This window comes from Apteryx rowi, unplaced genomic scaffold, assembly GCF_003343035.1.
Source record: "Apteryx rowi isolate R43461 unplaced genomic scaffold, aptRow1 scaffold_146, whole genome shotgun sequence".
NCBI lineage: Eukaryota > Metazoa > Chordata > Aves > Apterygiformes > Apterygidae > Apteryx > Apteryx rowi.
Window position 1 is genome coordinate 1807685 of NW_020447708.1, and position 19931 is coordinate 1827615.

The 19931-nt window shown below is 39.8% G+C and overlaps 1 protein-coding gene across 4 annotated transcripts in view; it reads right to left on the reverse strand.

Annotated features, from left to right (window-relative positions):
- The window catches only part of BBX (BBX, HMG-box containing), a 143328-nt gene that overhangs the window by 91561 nt on the left and 31836 nt on the right, over window positions 1-19931 (reverse strand). The window lies entirely within an intron of this gene.

Below are 19931 nucleotides of genomic sequence, written 5' to 3' on the forward strand. Positions count from 1 at the left end.
CCTGCACTTGCCTTTGTTGAACTTCAGGAGGTTCCTCTCTGCCCACCTCTCCAGCCTGTCCAGGTCCCTCTGAATGGCAGCACGGCCATCTGGGGTATCAGGGACTTGTGGATGCCAGGTTTGCCAAAATGATCTCTGACCCAATCTTCTTCAACCAAGGGAAAGTCTTCCTTTCTCCAGACTTTCTCCCTGGTCTCCAGGCTCTGAGATTCCTGAGGGCTGGTCTTAGCAGTAAAGACCGAAGCAAAGAAGGCATTCAGTAACTCTGCCTTTTCTGTATCATTTGTCACCAGGGCCCTTGGCCCATTCAGCAGCAGGCCCCTATTTTCCCTAGTCGTTCTTCTGTTACTGATGTATTTAAAGCAGCCCTTCTTGCTGTTCTTGACATCCCTTGTAAGTTTAAACTCCAAATGGGCCTTGGCCTTCCTAGTTGAAAGGAAACATGCAAATTCAAATGCTTGGAAGAAAGAAAAAAAAAAAAAAGAAAAAAAAAAAAGAGTGAGATCAGAGAAACTGGGTTTTCAATGGGAGTATATGAATCTGCCCCCCATCAAATTCCTGGCCTGAGTCTGATGGGAGCATGAAGATATTTTCTTTTTTTTTTTGGGGGGGGGGGGGGGGGGGGGGAGGCGGGGAGGGGTAACACTAAGAAGGGGTCAGGTTTCACTTCTATCACCTAAGCACAGAGGTGCTTATCTCACCAGCGGGGGTGGGAGGGTAATTCTCAAGCCTCCTATTTAGTACTCATTATATTTACAAACCGAACAAACAAGAGACTCTGTAAAAGAAGGAAATTAAAGCGTTCTGCTAAATTCATTATTTACACTGCTACCTTGTACTGTACGTGACACATTTTTGTTAAATTGTCCAGTCCTCCTACACACAACAGCAACCTACATGCTATGAAATCAATACACTGCTGTCTCATTAGTTCTGAAAACAGTAGTAACTAGGGACATTTCAACTCCAATGCATGTGTGCACCTACACACACACACACAAACACACACACACACACACACACACCTTCATTATTCTGAACAATCCTCATTTCAAAATCACCTCTGGATTGCTTTAACTGCACAAGTTTTAACCGGACTGTCCCAAATAACAACTTTGCATTGCTAGACTACTATATACTGTACAAAATGGAGAAAGTCAAACAGCATGAAATTGCATTAGAACTAAAAACCTTTTTCCTAAACATGTACTTCTAAACAGAGCTATGGAAAAATGACATTTCCTGACTCAGCAGATAATCTCCCTGGCAGTGCTCTCTGTAATGACAGAAAGAGTTTTATTAGTTCTTAGTCCTACTACTATTGCGGAGCCAACGGAGCTACATGAAGATAAACAGACTGTTGTCTCAGCCCTGCGTCACCCAAGTCACCAGCCAGGTTTGGTCTGCAGGACCAGTTTCTGTGCATGTGACACCATTTCCCTTTCTCCCACACTCAACCTAACAGGTTAACAGAGCTACAAGACAAGACAGAATCAGGCCTAAGACTAACTTTATCAAACACAACAAAACCCTCTAGAACCACCCAATTAACTTCCAGATGCCAAGGTGAGTTTGCCAGAAGGACAAGCAAGGAAAATTCTCGTCATTCTTTGAACTTATAGATTCAATGTATTTGTCAYAGAAGCACTTAAAGACTAACCTACAACCTGCAAAGCCTTTCTAATATGATAAAGTTGAACTTAAAGGAATTCCTCAGCTCCCTGTTTCATCTCTTATTGGCATTCTTCCCAAGTTAGACAACAAACTGGAGAGCTCCAAGACAAATTTCTAGTTTTGCAGAAGTGTCTTGGTGAAAAGGGCAAACTGACAGGTGTGCAAAATTCCTATGTCTTGTAATAATTACCATTCCATTTAATGAGTTAAAATAATTGAGATGCTGGATGATTAGTGCTTGGGAGCACAATTTATCTTTAGAGGCTCATTTGTTCTGTGTTCAGCTCAACAGGATCTTTATCCCTATTCAATTCTCTTTTCACACCTAAAACAAATTGGAAGAGCATGAAAATGTCCTCATAACAGTAAGACAGAAATAAAGCTAACGATAAAATCTTATCCATTGTTTTGAAGTCATCTGACAGACTTTGGTATTAAAAAATTAGAGCTTCTTTATAAAAGACTAGAGAACAGTACAGTGAACAGAAAAATTATAACTCTGTGTTAATTCCTCTTAATCCTACAGAACACTACTAAATACTGTATGATGACGCATAGGGAAAAAAAGGAAGTATTCAAAAAATTGTTAAATTCTCTCACTCAAAAAAATCTTGCAGCAAAAAAAATGAAGACCATAATGCAGTAAATTATTCCTTATACTAAAATATCTTTCCCTACTTTGAAACCGGCAGTTTCAAAAATCAACTAGAGTCACTGCTTCTATTTTCACACCTTGTGAGGAACCAAATTAGAAGACAGTCTAAAAAGTGGGCCCAGATATTTTAAAAAAAAAATACATATATACATATATATATATATATGCATATATATACTCATATACACCTGCAATTTAGCACTAAGGCATTATTTTGCCCCACTATGCTGTTCCAGTATCAGGCAACAGCTTTGTAGGCTCTTATTTCCTAATTCTGTGTGTTTAAAAATAAACAAAATCTTAGAGATTTTGCCCTAACAGTTACCCTCCAGTTTTATTTGGATAGCCTTCCTATAGAAGGCATAACATGGAAAAAAGTATGAAAAACTCAACTGTTAGGTTTTTTGAGAACTTGGAAAAATACAGAAACACGTAGCAAACAAACTGCAGGAAAATTATTGTTTCAAGTTAGTTTAGACAAGACTTTTTTTCAATGAGTTATACATTTACCCACATTGTTGTGTATACTTAAACGACTGTGTGCATAACCTATATCAGACTTTCTATTAAAATCAATAACTATGCAGGATGAAAACAGCAGGATAAACCAACATACAAAAACATTACGATCATAGTAAATGGCAGGGAAAGTACAAGATACTTTCCCAAACATACACCAGCATATTATCTTACTACAGAATAACAACTGAATTTGATTTTTGATCCAAAACTAATTCCAAGGAAAGCAGGGAATCTCACAGAGATCTTTTTCTTCATAATCGCTCTCCAGTCAATTTTTGTCTCAAAATGGGAAGCATTGTATTTAAAATCAAGGAAATAAAGATATTGAAAATATGATCACAAGTCCAGAAAGATGTATTTAAAAAACAAGCATGCAAGACTTTTAGTACAATGCTGTTTTTTAAGGTTAAAAAAAAATCTTAGTTGAGTTTTTCCTGTTTCATCTCAAATATACAGCATTAAAACTATACCATGGTGCCAGGTTTTACAGACAATTACATAAACTTGCCATAAACAGATTGGTTTGCTCTGCACTGTAATCTCTGATGATTTTTACGCAGGTGTGCGTGCACTTGTATTCAACCTTTTTCTCCCTCAAGTCTATAAAAATTATGCAGAAGATGTAGTAATAGCTAAATGTGTACAATTTTCAGGGCATCCCTCACAAATTTGGGTGCAAAGAAGAGGAGGTATGCTATGATGGGAGCATGCTCTTACTGTGGATCAAGGGGGGTTTCCTGGCAAAAAAAGTCAGGTTCCTCCACTTACCCAGTTAGGGCTTCTCATTGATTTCCTGAAAATAGCTCTATTTGGATGCATAATTTAACCCCGGTCAGCAATGGCACCCAATCCTTTGCGGAGACAACTTTAGCATGGCTGTGTGAAGAAAAACTACTCTAAGGGAATCCTCAGGAAAAATTATTCTCTCAATAGGCACCACTCTACAATTTTTCTCAATCTTGGGATCTTAATTAGGGAAGTTTTATGCTATGTTTAGTGCTACTGGCCATAAGCAGCTTTTCCCGTAAAAATCAAGAGGCCACGTGAGACACCAGACACCACGCCAGAGGTCTTCAGAGAGCTGCTAATAATCCAGGCTCTGCCAGTAAGTGGACAGGACCTGGGACCTCCAGCTCATTCCAGCTTTCTGGAAAACAAAGGATAATGCCTTCCAACTCCTCTGCAAAGAATCCCAATAATGTAACAACAAGCAGCACCGGGTGGCAGCTAGGGATTACTGTTCTCCACTGCCAAATCACACTTCTGTTTGTGTACTATACAATAACAAGTGGCTTAAATTTACTGGAGTAGTGGCCTGTTATGATGTAAATAAATCCAGTAAATGAAACGATGAGTAGTCATTCAAAATTCGTTCCATCCTAACAGCCAGTAGTCAGTTGCAAAGCACATGAAAAACACAACTGGAACTTACGAAGGCTGAAAAAATCCCTATCATCTTACTTCTTTCGAAGAAATGCTGATGCCTTAGGTCCTTGATTGCTTTGTGCCACCACTCAGAGATACAAGTATTTATTTTAGTACGTAATTATGAAAAGAATCTATGTAAGTACTCCCCCCCTCACCCCAAAAGAAGGTATTTACAGAAACCACAGAGCTGTTTCTTAAATGATACTATTAACTGAGTGGAAGACAGACACAGAACTGAAGCAGTCTGAGTGGGCCAAAGGACAAGGCTTTTATTCTCCATAAATACCATACGAGGCCCATCTCACCCACCATCATCCATCAGTCCTGCACCTCTTCCTCAACACATCTTTGAACACTGTGAGCATCCCCTGTGTATTAAATAAAACCACCCAAGACAGTAATGACTGCCTTGGGAGACAGACACAGTGGCTTGGTCACAAGCCTGACAACACTAAGTAATTCTTTACAATTTTATTAGAGTTTTAGAAAAGCTCCTTTTAAACTCTACTAGACAGTATCTTCATCTCGATTTTGCCGGTTAAATAAAGATTACCTCACTATGAAATAGAGATAAATTACTCAGGATGGGATTGTGGTTGCGTATAAATAGGCCTCCAGTGCCATCTGAGATGCCCTGGAGTATCCAAGAGCTCCAGAGGGGGCTGGTGGATGTGCCCAAGGACCAGCAGGAGATCCCCACCTTCTCCAGAGGTTGCTGGAGGCTGGGTAGGTTATCTTGTCGGCTGATAAATGCCCTGGGGACAGGAAGATGAACTCCCCCCTTAGCATTCAGCATAGTCATACCCTGCCTCCCAGTTCTGTGGTCACCAGCTTGTGAACGCTTACATTTGAGCTCCATTTCAAATATACAAGTAGCCCCTGAGGTTAGCAGAAGGGAGGTTCTGTCAAAAAGCTGTGCCTAAGTAAATACTCTCAAGATCAAGACTTAAGGGCCATGGCCTTCAAACTCTTACTTGCTGCAGTACTCCCATTGACCTTGGCCAGCTTTAGTGAGATCAACTGCATACAGAAATCCTGGTCACAACTGCAAGTTTGTTTGCAGAATCTGACTTTCAACAGAAGGTATAAACCAAAAAAATAAGGAGAAAGACAGATGGCTGAACAACAGATTCATTTTGTCTTAAAAGAAGGCATCAGGAGAGCCAGTTCTTTGTTCTGCCACAGCCCCTTATTTGAAGGCAGAAAGGCAGGAAAAACTGTCTATAAAAATGTTGTCGAGGCTTTCCCAGAAGGGAAGAAGAGCCATAGGGGAGCACAGTGCACTCCAAGTATCCCATCTTGGTGAGTGGCCAAGCGATATGCTGAAGCCAAAATACAGTATGCTAAGAGTTGCCTAAAGGCCACTTCAACAGGGACAAGCTCCTTAATAGTTCCAAAATGCATCACAAGAAACTACCTTTGCTGCACTTGTTGCTCCTGGGCCAAGTATAGGGAACAGACTGCACAGCTGGACAAGCTGCTACCACTTTAGTTAAAGTGGTAATATATCACATTTTTCTTTAAGGTACATAAATGAAACTGAATTTCACTAAAGGAAAACGGGCCTGCATGTTTATGCCAGCCTTAGCGAAAAAGGTTCTCTTCGGTGATTTTATACTTATTGCTGTCTTACAAAGATGTGAAAATATTCAAATCCTTTTCCTAACAGCACATTTCAAAGTTACAGTGTGTTCTTAGGACCTCACACATGTCAGTGCACTTGTGCTGCCTCATAATGAACTATAATTACTATATGATCGTTTCCAGACTTACACATAGTTACCCATTAACCTGTATTTGTAGACTAAGTATTCGCTGAACAGCATGGTATGTTCCTTCAGTCCCCAAAGCTATGTAATCATTCAGTCATAGACCTCAGCAGACTGGCCAGCTGAAACTGTTTTTGCAGTGATGAGGGAAAGGCCACAGATAACTAGTTCTTATTTAAAGACTTTAAACAAAAATGCCCCTTTTATAGAAAACTTTGTCAGGAAACAAAACAACTGAATGTGGGGACTGCTAATTTTCATGCTTGTTGGACTAAACCCTCAAATTTCTCATTCCAGTCCCTGTGCATATACCAGGGTAAGAAAGAAAGCAGAATCAATACAATCATTCAAGCTTCCAGTTGAATTTGCTTACTACATGTCATCCGCATAGGTACGTATCCATGAGATGAAAAAAGTGGAGTCCCCTACATGGTATAAATATAATTTACTAGTTTCTTGCATAACAATAAATATATTGTTACCTCTGTAATTGGCACAATTTTTTAAAAGCATTTTCAGAAAGATTCAGTTGCTGCAAAAAAAAAATATATATATATAAATATATAGTAACAATAACAATATAATGCAATGAATACTGTGTTCATTATTAACCTTTCTAGCAGTAAGGCTAGCTGACAGCAGAATGCCAAGGATGGCCGCAGAATTTTTGCATACACATAATTTGTGTATACACAAAAAAATCCATTCATCTTAAATCTAGGGTTGTTTGGTTTTGTTTTGGTTTGTTTTTAAATGAATAACACCTAGGAGGTATGTGCTACCACACCTATGGAACTTGCTCTGTGCTCTATTACAAACAGAGGGGGTTACAGGCTTTTCCCAGCTTTAAAGAAATTGCTTAATGCAGAAACCTCTACTTTTTGCAGACAAATGGAGATAATCTGTCAGTCACATAGAGGTAATGGCTAATAAACAGATATAAAATAAATAGAAAATAAAATAAAATAGAAAATAATAAATAAATAAAATAAATAGAAATAAAATAAATAGAAAGCGCTGTATTTGATGTTTACTTTGCTGCTCATTTTCATTTGAGAGGGAATAACAGCAGCAATTTAGAAATCCGGCATACATATCAACAGGCTTCCATCAGGACTCGCTACTGCACAGGATCAGCTGCAGCCCATCTCAGGAGGCGAAAAGTCTTGCTACAAACTCTTCTTCTCTCTGGAAGCGTCTTCTCTCTTTACAAGCTGCAGCTGCTGCTGCAGCAACTGAGCTGGAGAAAACGGCTGGCTGGCGGCTTGGCCCGTGTGAGGCATTATGCTGAGGTCTCCAGCACTAAATATGTGGGGTTTCAGCTGCAGTCTCAGTTAGGGAACCAAGTTTTATTACACACAGACTCTTTATTCTCCTTACTACACACGCAAAAAGGGAACATGCCCAGCAAGATGCAGTGGCACAACCCATAAGCAGATTGTTTAGTTGCAGACTGCCTGTAAATACCACACTGTGAAGGAGCCAGACTGAGTTTATGAATGACTTCAAAGGATTTCTCAATAAATGGTGAAATTAGCACCAGTATCTTGGTGCTAAATGAGATATTAATGTTTAAGCCAACAACTGTTATTTAAGTATTCCACAGCTTTTTCCCAGCAGGTTCCCTGTTCCGAAGGCCAGGAAGGGTAAGAAAGATGGGAGGAATTTGGTCACCCTGGTCAGGGAGGACTTTTGGTGCAACCCACGGTGGTCTAGGCAGTTCCTACACCGTGCACTGGAACAGGCTTTTATGCCAAATCCAATTCTCAGCAGTACAAAAAGCATTCATCTTAAAGCAGCTGTGGGAGGATGAGGAAATCTAATTCTAGAGGGAACCCCATGCCCGTGTACAATAGAAATCCCACCCACACCAAAACAATTTTCTGGACGCACATCAGAGACCACACGCGCTTCAGAACGAACGCTAAATATACTCGTCTTAGAACTATGTCAATATTGGCACTAGGATATTAAACTTGACTTCTAAAACTGACTCTGGGAAGGATTCCAGTTGTCAGGAACTTCATGAAAGTGCTAGTGCAATGTTACCTGCGCACCAGCTGATAGTCATACAGGTACAGACTTTTAAACACAAGGTTAAGGTATGAAAATATCCTGGATTTTTGGAGGCTCAATTAAAGCTTTAAGAGCTCTTGTTTCAAGATGGGTAGTTTCAAATTACAGATATCTAATCCAATATCTAAATGAAAAGGCAAACTTCTACTAAGACATTTGCAAAGAAATACTCCGACAGGATTTCAAATTTACAATAAAAATCTTAGTTCAGAATTAAGTTGTTTATATCTGAGGGAAAAATAATTGTTGGAAATGACCCGAGAGGCAACTTTTGCTTTAGTAATTATTKTTAACACTAAAATCAATGAAAAGAGAAACAAAGAGGAGTAAGACAGGGATTGTATTAGTATACTGATTTTAGAAACAGAAGATGACTACCATCATTTTTACTGCGCTAGTTTATTATTTGGGGGGGGGAGGGGGAAGTGAGGGAGAGATGGAGAAGAGCACAGGGGATAAAAGACGGCAAATCATCATCCTCTCCCATATACATTACTTGAGGTACATTCACATAATCCTGGTGGCCCAAAGTGCAAGCACATCATGCAAATCACCAGACTATTCCCATTCAGTCCCCAAGTCAAACAAAATCCAATCTATTGCACTTTAGCACAATATAATCCATTACAGAGAGACCTGAAGATGCCCATTACCATGAACACATAATAGAATGATGTACCTTTTTAAAGGAAAGGAAAAAAAAGTCAAACTTTTACTTCTAAATCCACTAACTTGTGTAAGTAAAACTGTTGTATAACCTCTTAATTAAACAAAATTTACCTCTTTCATCCCCTCTCCCCACAACCCCACAGTGCTATCGCCATTGACTGCCTATTCAAAACTCAAGCATTCTCAGTGCTTCCTTCCTTGGGTAATGTTATTCACAGTATTTGCTTACAAAATACGCCAACTGAACATACTAAAGATTTCTACAGTAAGGGATTAAACAAGTAGCAAAAACTGCCTGACTATTCTATCATCACGTAACAGCTGAAAACCAAGGAAGGAGGACGAGGTAAGCAAAGGTTTGCCAAGGGAAGCCAGCACTTCATCCAGGCTTTTTCTCTGCGCTGCCAGCGCTGCGGTTTGATTCAGTTCAGCCGCTTGGCAGAGGAAGTCAAACACTAAAATACATCACCGCTGTCGGTGCTCCCGACTGCTCCAGCAGCCCAAGGAGCTCGCGAAACGCCAGCTGCCCTCACAGCCGGTAACACGTACACATCCCGACACGTCACGCGGCACCCAGAAGAATCAGAAGAGGAGCCTGGCACAAGCAGGGAGCGGCTGCGGAYGGCACACACGCACGCACACGAATGGCTTGTCCTTTACATAGTGCTAAACAAAATTAAGCTGCTCCAGTCGTTTCCATCGCCAGATTAGCTCAAGCGTGTCGGAGTCCCGATTTGTCTCATTCACCTCCCTTTGATCCATGCTACATGCTGCCTTCTATTCATATCTACAATGATCACGGACAAAGCAGGAAAAGTAGCATAAATCCAGTAATAAAACACTTGTAAAAGCAGGAAGTTAATGGAAACTACAGGATACTTTTTTTTTTTTTTTTGACATTTGCAAGACAGATGTTAACATGCTGCAGAGAGTAACTACTAGTCATTTTATTTCTCTTGCTGCATGTGAGATATTAACGCACTGAATTTCCTGAAACCAAGTAAGTTTAAATGGATGCAGGAATGGATGTTTTGGTGGTGAGCTTCCTCCCTAGCCTGGCCCCTGAATCTTTCTCCTTGAACCTTCAATTAAGTTAGGCAAGCAAGCTCTTTAGAACTATGGCTTTAAGTAAATACATAAAAATAAGGAAATCTCAGAGAGCAAATTAAACAGAACATACAATGTAACAAACATAACAATGGGGCATCAGCAAAGAGAATGGAAGTGATTTAAGTTATGTAAGCAAAAGCAAGAAATTCTTTTCCTTACTTCAGTTTTATCATACTTCATTTACAAACCATTAGTTTATTTTTTAAATTATGGATCACAAAGCTTTGCTTTAGACCCATATGAAATAGCCATAGAAGGCTTTCAAACTTCAAAATTCCAAAATATGGGGTCGGGGGGGGCGAGGAGTGGAGGGGAGGCGATGTTTGTGCATGAATGTATATGCATGTGTATTTTGAAAGAGAGAGAGAGGATGTGTGTCCATATATAATAAATGACTATATATTTTATGTATTACATACGTACTTTCTGTATATGCATATAGTACATAACAAAGTCTCCTGCAACAGCTGCTTTTATATCATAAACCATGGACCAGAGTCCAAAGATCTAAACCTCAGTATACTTCTAGGTAAACACAACCCTTCAAAGAGACTGATATTTGGGTCATGAAAAAAATCTATTCCTGGTCTGCAAAGAGCCAAATTAATCCAGAATCTAAATCTGAATTTTAGGAAGCTAATTCAGAAAGGGTTTTGCACTTATCAAGAGGTCTTAACTGTTCAGGAGAGGAAAAGGAAAACTTTAGCTAAAGAAAACTTCCAAACACGATAGAAGGGAAAGGGCATACACCTGACCCTTTCCGAACAGTAGACATACAATCTTAATGTGTAATTAGTTTAAAAACAGGACAAGCATGGCCCTTACAATGAACACTGAAGCACTCAAACATCACAACTTTCAAGAATAATATAAAAACTTTACAGTTCAAGACATAGTTCAGAGTGAAGTCTCACCTCAATGGAATTTTTGGCTGACAAAAACAAACAAAAAAAAATCAGATATATGCATTATTGTTTGTTCCGCACATACTTTACAAGAGGAACTAGTCATATTTAATGATTCATTATTACATCTCAGAAATAAAAACTGATGTCAGAGAAACACATGGAGCAAGAATGATACCACCTCATCTTCTAATTACCTTGATAAAGTAACTATGTGCTTAGTACACGCATTGGCAAATACATGTTTATGAAACCAAAGCATCATTTAGGCTGTCTCTACATGACAGGAAGATTATTTCAGCTGCTYGACATCCTAGAGTGAGCGGGTCCTCTGAGTACACTGTGAAACCTGAAGAGAGTTTGTGGAAACTCTGCCTGCACCTTAATTTCAGTTTAGTCTGCTCAAGCTTTTTCCAGTCTAGCTGAATGTATCCATCCATTTATAAGATGTAAAGAAGATGCAAAGATAGCATGTTGTGAAAAGCCCCGTTTTGAAGGTTTGTTTAAGTAAGAGTTGTAACTGCAGAGCTCAACACAAAACCAGACATATTTGCAGTTTAGTTAACAATTAAGACAGCCTGCAAACTTACCCACTTCACGTTTCTGTTGCCTCAATAAGTCTACTCCAACCTCAGCAAGGTCTGGACCTTTGTTTTGCAAATGCTTTCAAAGTACCTCTCAATAAACCTCACAAATTAACGATTTCTAGAGGTATATTATTTTGTAAGTATTTCAACTCTGAAACTAAAATCCACGTTAATACTTCCTTCAGTTGAGTAATGCATAATCCATTAGTTTTGGTGCATCTCACATTCAGCATGTACTGAGAACTGCTCTCTCCTGAAGGCACCAGCTGTTCCCTTCCACAGCCTCTCTCAGCTCCAAAGTGTATCTATAAGCAAGCTAAAGGAGTCATCTAGTGGCCGTGAGGAATACGCGCAGTCCTACTCCCTTCTGCAGGCAGGCTGGGAGGGCACCCAAGATATTTTTTGAACCCCCCAAAGTAGCCTGGTACCGACAAGTGGCAGTGCGCTGGCGGAGCGTCAACTGAAGCGCCAACATTTTAACRATGATATGTTGCTAGCTGTCATTTCCGTAAGATTAGTGATAGGCACGTTAATGTTCCTGCACATGCTTTAATTATCCACGTTTGACCAACATCAAGGGCAAATTTAAGTTCTTTGCTGCTTAAAAATACTTGGGAGTAGAAACAGTTGTACTATTTCTCACCAGCATGCAGCTCACCATCCCTCTTTACGAGAAGCATCAATTTATGCAGTGGTCTTGACCACTAGAGAACAAAGCGGAACAGCAAACTAACTAATCTTATTCAGCTCTAATCTCTCTTCTGCCACAAACTCATTGCACAAGTTTGGACAAAGCACTTAAATATTTAAGTAAGGTACCTCACTCACAGAAGAAGTATCCGCCTAATAACATGCAAAGCTGAGTAAGAACCATAATATGTTAAACAGGTATTTGAAGCATGATTTAAAATAACACTTCAATAAGTACCATAAACATTTATAAAAGTCTTATTGTTAAACTTTGTAAAAATGTGTAATGCTTTACCAATTCTCTGTTCAACACCCCTAGTCAGGTAAGCTCCGGAAATTCAAGAAGTGAGTGTAATTTTATTAGAAGACTTCAAACATTTATCGCTCACAGTGAGCCCTGAAAAATAGCAATTTTAACTATATTAGAAACAAGAACGTGAAAAAAAATCAACACATTTGTTATTTTTCAGGTAAACTTTAGTTTCAAACAATCTGCATTCAGATCAGTTTTTGTTACTCTCAATTTTTGTCACCTATGTTGTGAAAAGAACTGTAGGCACTTTATTGAAGGGCCAGATTACCTTAAATTTCCTCTTGTTTCTGGAAATTACTTTGCTACAACACTAATGCCAGGCTCTGGAGGAAACAGTGTTGCTACTATCCCTTCACAAAGAGTGGAGAATGACTGAAGTCCATTATTAACATCTTTTCTATTTAAACTCTTACACTTTTGCTCAGAGATGACCCAAGGGAAATGAACACCGTGTGTTAAATATCCTCCACACAATTCTCTAAGGCACATTACCCACGTGGTTTGATGTCTTATAACTTAATAACTTAATCTCTGCAGCAATAGCCTCACCCCTGGAAATCAGGAAATATAGGTTCTTCAGACTAGCCAAAAGGCTTTTTTTGAATTTGTACTTAACTGCCTTAATCACCTCAGTCAGAAAGGTGTTACATAGCTTCTTTCACCAATCCTATAAATCATTTGGGTAGTTTCAAGTGAAGAGTGCTACAAAAGTGCAAATTATCATTATGGTATTGTTAAGGAGTGCTGACCTGTTTCAGACTGTGGTTGATGGCAGCATACCACAACCATACCAACAAGTGAAAGTAAGAAAAACAAGCCTTGCAAGCCTTATGGTTGAAGTTAAATACAGAAGTTCCTTCAAAGTGGTGTGGTATGAGCAGTAGCTAAGCGATGCTTGAAGCGAGTATTTAACTCGGCCTCCCTCTGGTCTCAGTAGGCAACCTCCACCTTGCTCCTTCACAGCTCTAGCAAACCAAGCGTTGGTCACATCTGCTATACACAGGCCACTCAGAGGACCTAAAGGACACTTCTTTCTGAAAGGTGGGGACACCTTAGTCTTTCAGGTTAGGAAATCACCAAGAGCTGTTTCTTGCCACTCATTGCTCAGGGGCCTATTCACAGCGGCATCTGCACATCAGCAAACAATTCTGTGGCACTCCTAGTTCTGCAAAAGCACAGCCTGGATCTCTTTTCTAGTTTTTAAACAGGCCTAATCTGTACTGTTAATAAAAATAAAAATGACATTCTACAGTCTTAATTGGCCGCCATCATATGAAGGACAAGGCTACTCTTATCTGTAAGACTGTCTTACAGATTTAACCCATTCTAATTTTAGTTCTTATTTTTATTTATTTTACATGTGAAGATAAGAGCCTCTTCAGTATGAGCAATGAAGGGATGGGTTCACTGCTGGTGTAAAACAGCAAGCCAAAAATTTTCAGTAGAGCTCTATCGATTTACACCATCTTCGACTAAGTCTTGTTCCCATGTCTCACCTTACACTGAGTGAACCGCACAAAGTGAATGAGTAGTGTAATACTCATTCAAGCCCACCTTGTCCTGCTATTACAAAGAAGATGCATTGAGATGCATCTATTTGCAGGTACGTATAAGATGCAAAACAAAACAATGGGCTGGTGTGCAAAGTAGCTGTGTAGAAGAAGGTACTGGCTGGCCTTGAATAAAAAGGGAAGACATTGCAAAAGCAGTAACACAACCACTCTTGAAATATCTACCTACTTCTGTGCATTCAAATTAAAATGTGAAGCCCTTTCTGGAGCTTCTACTTCTACTTAATATGCAGATTAGCCAAAGCACAGTTGCACTTGGTTAGAGCTGCAAACATCTGGGTTGACAGACATCCTTTTCATAAAAGGTTTATTATATTGATCAAGCTTTTATTACCTCAAAAAGCAACCATAGCCTGTCTTTTCTACAGGTCTTACCACAGACTACCTTGGAACTTTGGTTAGCAGGGAAGACAGCTGCCTCCCTACTCAGAGATATTTCACACAGGGAGCATTTTATACTCATCTCCAGAGATGGCGCAGATTTCCAATATTACCTCCAGGTAAAATTCAAGGAGGTTGACAATGATCGTAAAAAAACATTAATGACTGAAGACTACACATCTCAAGAGACAGCCTCTCCTCATGTCTTACTTGCTCGGCAGAAATCAGCTAAAGAGTATCAGTCAACAGTTGCCTTCATCTAAGGGCATCACCCTTGCAGCATTCATAAGCTTGCTTGCCTCCAAGACAAGCTGAAAGACCTCTCTCAGAACTGGCAGGAACAAAGGATTCATCTGCTTTTCTGTACTTTTGTCAACCCATACTGCAGGTAACTTAATCAGAAGCAACACTGTAAACTGCTGGGAAGATAATATAAAAATATATTCACTTACCCAGAAAACACAGTTGGAAAGTACCTTTTTCTTTTCTGCCTAACCACCACTTTACCAACAAGTCAATTCAGATTCATTGTCTCATTAGACATCTACCAGACAGCAGATGTCCATACCTGCAGTGAACATTTCCATATTCAGATTCAGAATTTACAGAGCTTAGTGGAAACTGTCAGATATTCCATGAAAGCCCAGCATCTAACTCTGAAAGCATCTCCTACAGCGTCTCATTATCATGTCCATTTTAAATAATCCAACAAAATCATTGGGAAGGTCTTGGTTTTATTGTTAGAAAATTTCACACCTTTTTTCAGCTGGAGCCTGGCTGGTTGGCTGTCTTCTTGCAGTTTTAATAGGGAAGAAATTGCTTAAATCTAATAATTTTTTATTGGCCCTGACTAGGAAGAACCTGCTTCTTGACCAAGTTCCACTAATACATGAGGTGTTGCAAGCGACTTAGATTTTGTCAGTGCAGATAGGACCAGACGGAATTTGTTTCCGGCTTTACCTGAGTAACTTTCTGTTGTTTAAACACCTAATTCCTATTTCTTAGTAACTTCACATATCAACAAGCTTCAAGGGGCACCATCAATACAAAAAAAAAAAAAGTAATTTAACCAAATATAGAACACTTCTAGCTATATTACTATATTACTAGCAGTTTAAATTTAAAAAGCATATTCTTGTTCCCAGCTGGGAACAGGAAAATTAAATTATTTTCACTTCTCTTCTAGACAGCTTCACTTTTGAGTTACTAGCTTGGGAAACAAATGTTTTGCTTGAACATCTGCATAAAGATATAAAGATGCAGATAATATGCTATTTTGAAAAGATTTTAACCTCCTGATATCATAAATTGCTATTGTAATATGAACCATTTTTTAACGGATGCAGGGGGGAGATCCATTTTGGAGTTTTACTCCATAATTGATCCTGCTTATCTGTAGTTTGAAATCCACCCAATTGTTCTGGTAGAACCTTTTGGGGCTGCTTTTGAGCCGACGCATGACTTGTCCCCAGTGAAGCGTTACCTCTCATTATAAAAAGCATTTCCCTCCTCACTCAATTCCACATCCAAAAACCTACATCGCAAACATTACCAGGGTTTTAACTCATGTCAGCTGGCCCACAAGGGAGCACAGACTCTGGCTGGAGAAAGCACCCTTTACCAGCTGCCTGGGTCTCCACAGTTTCCCAGCGAGGCTCCCCATGACTATCTGAGAGAGAAGTCCACGGAGAAGGCAGCTGCCGTTGCACCATGTCCACACTGTGGGGGTAACAGCACTGTCCGAAGGTGCCCTTAATGGGCACAGTCATTTCATACCCTCACCAGCAGGAGCTGTAGGTTTACAGAACCATTGCAACCGCATGACACATCAGCATCTGAGGTGTTAGACCCCTTACATTTTGCTGTAATTTGCCTAATAGAAATTAAAAAAGCATTATTCATGTGATTTACTCTCATTAACTAGCTTCTCCGTTTGAAAAGAAGAGAGCACAAGACAGTTATTTTTTCCCCAAAAGAAAGCCATAACCAAATGAAACTGCCACTTCTAATTTTTTATGCTTGGGATTCTATGCAGTCCTTGAAATCCTTCTGGCTTTATAAAAATCAAACTGGATTTCATGCTGTGCAAACTTGATAGAAATATTTAAATAAAAGTTTTCTTTCTCAGCCTGAAACTGTGATTCCTCTTCTTCTCTCACACATACAGTCTGTGTTTTCAATGACAGCAATTTTTTTGTAGCTTAGGTTACTCTAAAATATTACTCAAAAATCAGTGAAGAGTCAATGTGCCTCATTTTGCTTTGGATTTTCAGTTTACTTTGGTAGGGCAAAGGAAGGAGTAGAAAGGATATTTTCAACTCTTAATTCTACTATCTGAGCAACTTCCAAGCAAAACATGTATCAATCCTTTAATCCCTTGTCAAAATCCACTAGCACAGATTCCTGTACTTGCATGGAGTCTCACAGAGGGTAACAAGGCCCTGTACAAATGCATGGGTCTACACTGGTGAATCTCAAAATAGGATCTTTATCTTGGGATGTAACATCCAACTACCCTGGCCAAAACAGAGCCCCAGGGAATTCACGCAGAAATATTGCCGCTTTTTGCCAGCACCTAACACACATAACAAAAGCTTGAAAACCACTAACAAAAACTTCCTGAACTCCACAAATCACACACAAGCAACAACAACAACCACCCTGCTATGAAAATAAACGAACAAAAAATTATTAAAGTACTGACCACAGATATGTACCCTTCTTGCAGGCCATTGGAGTAGAAACCACCCTGTCTTTAAAGATATTCTTCCAGTAGTCAAAGTTTCATTGCAGCAACCCTGTGCACAGACTCCAGACTTAAAAATTTAACCAACACCTTGAACCTTCAGTAAACTGGTATTCTGCATCCAGACAGAGCTACCTTGCTAAATCGAGGCACCCACTGAAGGTCCCATGTAATTTTCAGGTATAGCCCTACATATAGTATGCTATGTTGGGTCACACAAAGGAAAGCCATGCAAGGCAGCACCTACTTCAGAAAAGCTCACAGGAGAAAGAGGAAAGCGACACCACAGCTAAGACATCTTATCTTCAGCATCAGGAACTAACTGATGCTATCTAGACTGAAAACTACCCAGACGGCAAAAATCACATTTTAACAGATGTATATATATTCCCAGCAAAAGATATACGGACAATAGCAGTCCATTTCTGGAGGTACATCCTCCTTTTCTTGCATTTTTATTTAGCTTGCACTTAAGGCTCTAGTTTGACAAGCAGTTTAAATAACAAAAGCCAACTGCTGCCAAGAGCAGTCCTGTTCCCCTCTGCTTTTATTCTGCACACTCCTGGACCCCTTTCCTCAGGGGCAGCCAAGCTATTCACACATTGTGTCATGAATCAGACTGGAGAACTGATCCACCTGAAAACTTCTAATGGATAGAAGTTAAGCTAATAAAACCCATTAATTTTAACTATAATCACTTCTCCCATCCAGTTCAATACACACCTGCAAAAACACTAGCATGGCACCATGGGGCGGGATGTAAGTAGCTGAGGCTGGGACTGTTTCTTTCAGCGACAAGGCTGGTTTTGCTCCTTAAACACAGTGTCTCACTATTACCTATGTCAAATTAGTCTTATTTACTTATCTGCCAAGGAGCCATGGTTCAAATAATGCATTGTATCTTCTATGTTGAAGGTGGAGCCAGCACTACACACATCATTAATGCGAAGTGAAAAGACTCTGAGCCATACCCTCACTCTTGTCTTCCTGCTTAGAAAAAAAGCAGTACTCATTAATAACCTTTGGATCCCTCCAACAAGAAATGATGCAACTTGTGGACAGAACTTTCCATCTCACTTCAGAGCACTCTAAAATAAATTAACAAATGTGCAGGAGCTAACAAAAGACCAGATTGCCAAAATGTGACAGGAGTCAATGTTTTGACCCTATCTGTCAGCAAGCCTGAAAAATGAATTATAAGCACAGTATTCAGAGCCACTGCTAGGAACCCTTGACACTACAGTTACAGGTTGAAATTCTTAAAGCAATCTCCTATCTATTAAAATGAAAGTTTTGAAAATAAGTACAAAATAAGTAATTCAGCACAGAGATCAAGAAGCTGTTAAGGCTTGATGCTCAACACCATGCCTGTGTTTTCAGTGCTGCAGATTTTCTGTATTGGCAGAATGCAAGTAGAAAGGAGGTATACTTTGGCAGATAAGAGACTTCGGTATTTGGGCCTATAAGGGAAATACATTTGCATGTATGGCATAAGCATATTTCCCACATTGTTCTTGTGGAAAACGCGAGCAGTACTGATAGTTAGAATTACCATCTTTAGAGTCAACACCCTGAGGTGAATGGGGGTGCAGCGTGTTTCTAACCTACTGACACGAACAGCGCATAAAGTATCTTCAGCTACTGTTTTATCCTCAGAGCGATGACATAACACAGGGCTAGTTTCTTGTGCACAAATAAGTAGATTCAGCAGCCATGAATTTACAGAAGGCACAGAGGCAAAAACCACATACCACCTGCGTAGTATCCCCAGTGCCTGAAACCAAACAAAAAACACAAGGCCATACATGACTGGAAGCTTTTATTACAACTTTCTAAACATTTCCCCCTCCTCCCCCCTTCAGTGGTGGCTACCAACTGGACAATAAATGTGGCTTGCTGTTTTTGCTTTGACCTTACATCGTTATCTACAAAGCTCTTAAATTACAGAAGGTAAGTGTGGCCCAGTAATACACCATACTCTCATAAAATATGCTCCTACTTGTCCTACAACTGAAAGAAATAGTGATTATTTCCTCCAAGGAGAAAATTTCAATCTTGCCCAAAAATGTTACCACGAATCAAATCCCAGTTTCTAATTCACCACACCTCTCTCATTCTCCATCAAAACGTATCAAATCTTGATTTCAAGCTTTACTCAGAACTGCTTCCAGAGCAGCTATTCTGAAGAACTTCACTGTAAGAAATATCCACCTCCCCTCGCAACTCACACAGGACTAAAATTTTGTTTCATTTTATAGTAGAACTGACAAATAAAATTCAGCATCACAGAAAACAGGTATTCAAAGTGTAAGCTCTGGTCCGGATCAAGAGGGCAAACAATTCTGATTTGCTCAAAGCCTTGGGCATATCACATCTCCCATGTTCCTCAACAAGATCCTAGATTTCTCCTCGTTTTCCCTTGCCCCTCGGGGAGCAGCTGAGACCTATGGTGGTGCCCTGCAGCCGCAAGGGCAACATCCTGGGCCTTGCTGGGCCGCCAAGGCTAGAGTTTGCGCATTGCTTCTTAGGAGCGGACCTCCGTGAAACCACCCAGGGCACTGCAGTCAGAATGAACAAAGCTGCCCTACCAATGGGACTGTTAGCAGGCAGTAACGAAAAGAAGGCAAGAGAGGGATGCCACAACACAAAATAAGTAGCAAACTGCCACCAGTTATAGATTACTAATTTTAGAGCTCCGTTAGAAGATACACAGAGAGCCATGCTTACCCATTTAAAAGGCTGAAAGTTGGTTAATGAACCTACAGCATTTGCATTCTCCTCCCTACACACACACACACGCATACACACACACCCCCCACTGTATAAAACAAGAGT